Source organism: Brassica oleracea, chromosome C7 (assembly GCF_000695525.1).
Source record: "Brassica oleracea var. oleracea cultivar TO1000 chromosome C7, BOL, whole genome shotgun sequence".
Lineage (NCBI taxonomy): Eukaryota > Viridiplantae > Streptophyta > Magnoliopsida > Brassicales > Brassicaceae > Brassica > Brassica oleracea.
Genome location: NC_027754.1, coordinates 32557782 through 32562162, shown reverse-complemented (window position 1 = coordinate 32562162; position 4381 = coordinate 32557782).

Here is a 4381-nt window from a genome sequence, read left to right as displayed (position 1 = left end):
CTCTACACTCCAATCGTCTAGAGCGGATGCATCAGGTCGCTTCAGAACCTCGCTCCAATTCCCATTTCGCTAAGATAAACATTTTCTACTCCTTAAGAGCCCAAATGTCTCCAAATACCTCCAAAAACTCCAAAGGATGCTCCAACACCTAATAAAGACTTATGTATGCAATATGGAACCTAATGATGCTTAAATATTAATCTAAATGATTCAACATGTGCAAGAATGAATGACTAAAACAATGGAAATATGTAAGATATCATACATCTGAATATCAAGTTTGGTGGAAAATAACAATGACACCAGTGAGTTGTTAGATTTTATCATTTCAACAAGTGTAGGAATAATGATCACGATATTGAGAAAAAGCTGGAAAGTTTTTGATACCAAAATTTGTTAACTGAGATCCATCCAATTAGATTACACTCAGAGATTTTTGAAGAAAATATTTTGCACTTTTACTGAGAAACTGTTTTTTTTTTTGTTTCTTTGGGGTATCATAGGCTAAGTTTGAGAAAATGCCTATGTCTTTGAGAACATGTGTTTTTTTTTGTCACGATGAGAAGCTGTGTCTAGGAGAAGGAAAATCTGTGTTATTCTCTAGAATCTACAAAGAAAAGACGCAGTGACACATCAAGGAGGTCTCTATTCTCAAGGGAAAGTAGAGGAGAAAAGATGTAGAGAGAGAATTCTCTCTGCAGATCTTAGATCTAGATTCAAAATTTGAATCTTTCCGGTTTGAATCTTTCCGGTGGTGCGCCTTCCCCAGCCTCTTCCTCCGCTCCGCTTCTCCATGAGGTCCCACTTTGTAGCTGTGCCAATGTCTATTCTCCAGCCCGTTTACTCCGCAGTGACAAGTCGGAGCAGTCGGCTCAAGACTCACACCAACCTCCATCTCCGTCGGTTGACTTCTCTGGTGCTCCCTCCACCAGATCCACCAGACCCACCGGATCCACCAAACTTACCGTCCTCGTTGAACGGTTCTCCACGACGCTCCCTTACGTCAATCTCTAATCCGCCGTCTCCAAACTCTTCACAAATTCCAAGCTTTCCTCGAAGCTCCTCCATCATCTCAATCCCGACAGGTTCTTGTCGTGCCGTTCATTGTTGTTCCTCCGGCGAGTGCTCTGTTTCTGCATTAACCTGTCTCGCCAGTCATTCCTGCTGCTTTGGCCATGTCATGGTTGAAGCCCAGGTGGTTCCTTTGGAGCCGCCTGACCCTTCTCCACCTGATGTGTCTCTGCTTCTTCAGATGCAACCTTTGGCACGAGCTTTAACTTTCAGTGCGGTCTGTACTTTCTCTGACACAAGCATATCTTCTCTGCCTTGGCCACTACTCCATTTTGAAGCCAATTCGATTGCAGTTTCTTTTCCGGATTCCTTCCGGTCCTTTCAAGTGCTATCATATCTGCTACATGTGTTTTGAAAGACTTACGACAAGTCCATATGATTTGGGAATATTTGTTAGCTGATTTGGTTAAGCGAGTTGGGTGGGATAAAAAATATATTTTAACATTGATAGTTGCCCATGTTATTGTGTTCCGTGGTGATGTGCTAATGGACTTAGCTTCCTTTGGTTCCACCTTTGTGTCCTCTAGTGACATTTATGTCGCCCTGGTGCGATCTCTTACTGCAGTTTGCAGTCCTCTTATAATATCCATTCCGGCTGTTGGTGTTGTGTTTTGTTTTTTCTCTCCTTGGTGGCAGGTGGATGAGAAACCCATTGTTATCTTCAGCCCGATGAATATGATTGTAGCGAGTTCTGATGTCCCATTTGTCTCATATTTGGAGCAGTCTCATTTCCCAATATTTCCTCTTATATGGAGTGAATTGGATGAACAAGCGTCGTTGGTATTGCAAGGATCTTCCTCCCATCAAATGCTTTTTTCTGCGTCTGATGCAGTGTGTGTAGTCCTATGGGTTACACTAGATGCGATCTTTCGAGAAGCTTATGAAGCCGTTTTTGATACGATTTCTTATGGTTCTTCTTGTGATCTGTATCGCCATTCTATCTATCGTTTTGATACGATTTCTTATGGTCTCTTCTTTTGTTTGGCTCGCAGTAGCTTTTATGTATCCTCCTTTGATAGAGTTTAAACTTTTCTAAGATAAATGCAAGTATGGTTTGACCAAAAAAAAAAAGGAGGTCTCTATTCTCCAATGGGTAATTATATTTTGAGCTCACTTTTGAGTTGTTAGATTTTATCATTTCAACAAGTGTAGGAATAATGATGATGCTATTGAGAAACAACTGGAAAGGTTTTGATACCAAAATTTTGTTACCTGAGATCCAATTAGGTTTCACTCCGAGATTTTTGAAGAAAACATTTTGCAGTTTCACTGAGAAATTGTTTTTTTTTTTTTTTTTTTGTTTCTTTAGGGTATCATATGCTAAGTTTGAGAAAATGCTTGTCTTTGAGAAGTTGTGTCTAGGAGAAGGAAAATATGTGTTATTCTCTAGAATCGGCAAAAAAAAGACGCAGTGATACATCAAAGAGTTCTTTGTTCTCCAATGGGTAATTACATTTTGAGTCACTTTCTCTTTACCGTGTAACCTGTGAAATGAATATTGGCCTTTCAAGCACTGTGACATCTCTGAATAAAGTAATTAGCCTTTCAAACACCTGTAGAATCATCTCGTAATCATTTAGACGTAAGTTCCATTTCCATAGAACAAAGAAATATATATATATATATATATTCTCATACATGTTATTTGCTTGATGCACGAATATGTCTTCTCCGGTGCAGAACATTCTGAGTCAGCTAAGGCAACTACAGTAGGAACGATATTTTGGTCACATGATATTTTTAGTCAGATAGTACTATATAGAAACAGACAAGTTTTGAGAACCTAAAAACAAAATATAACACTAAAAACAAAATATAACACTAACTTAGAAAGAGTGGACATGTTTTCTAAAGTCCGTTCTTATGTGCTTACATAAGGTTTGATAAATTTTATCGACCTTTTATTTATCAAAGATAATTATAGTTTCATTAGTATTATATTATATATTGAAAAATGTGAAATTCAGTAATATATTGTATTAATATGACAAATATAGTACTAACAAAAATTACATTTACTTCTAACCACATTTGTAAAGTTGAGGACAAGCCAATTTTTTTTTATAATTTTCCAATAAACTGTCTCACGGTAAATAGCAAAAAAAAGTACAATACATAAAATTTATTTCGTGTTATGATAGTCCGAGCGCGGGTTTTGACTAGTATAGCAATAAACCTAAGGAATACAGCATTTCTATTCTCGAAATTCAGTGTATGACATTTGTGTTATAAACCTGTAAGTTTTACCTCCCCATGAAGCTGGTTAACGGTATGATAAATTAAGTGATATATGCGCCATTTTAAAGGTCGACACTACTTAAAATTTTAAAATAGACTAACACATATAAAGTTAGTATAGATAAATAATTTAAAACAAAATAATAAAATACATATTTGATATAAGTAGTATATATATATTAGTGTTTATCATTTTTCAGCGTTTTGTAGTGATTATGCAAAAGAAAAATAGTATGACAAATGAAATTAAAACAACATCAACAATACTTAACTATATTGTATAGATGTGTATAATAGTATAGACATATGAATTAGAAACAAAATACAGTGAAACCTCTATAAATTAATAATGTTGGGACTACACCAAAACTATATTTTTTTATTAATTTATAGAGATTATTAATTTATCGATATAATAATTGAACCAAAAACTCAATTTAGGACTATAAAATTATATTATTTTTATAGAGATTTTTAGTGCATATTAATTTATAGAGTATCAATTTAAAGAAGTTATACTGTATACATAAATTGTGTTATATTTTATTTTTATTTTTTAAACAAATATATAATATAAATTATTGTTATTCTAGTCAAAACAACTAATCTACCTTAAAAATATATTTGTCTTTTCTAAAAGTACTAGTGATGAAAGGTATTATATTTTAGTATATTTGAGAGATTAAATATATGATTTTTATAAGGTTGAAATACAAAAAAATATAAGATACAAAAATACTTTGAATATTTTGGTCAACTTTTTATAGTTTTTTTTTGTCAATTATTAATGTTTTCTTATTCATTCAGCCTTATTTCAGGTGTATGTCCACCACTTAGATATAAAAAAAAAGTCCTCGGAGTTGAATTATGTTTTCAACATCATCATTTACGGTTCGACTATTATCGAAAACGACCCGTGAATTCAGAGTAGCCGCGCAGAGGTCATCCTCCTAGTTCCTAAGTCTGAACTCTTAAGTGTTTTCTTTATTCCAATGTTGAAAATTCTAATTTCATTTCTCTTTAAATTCAAATTCACATTCACTCGGAAAAATAGTAAAAAAAAAAAAAAAAG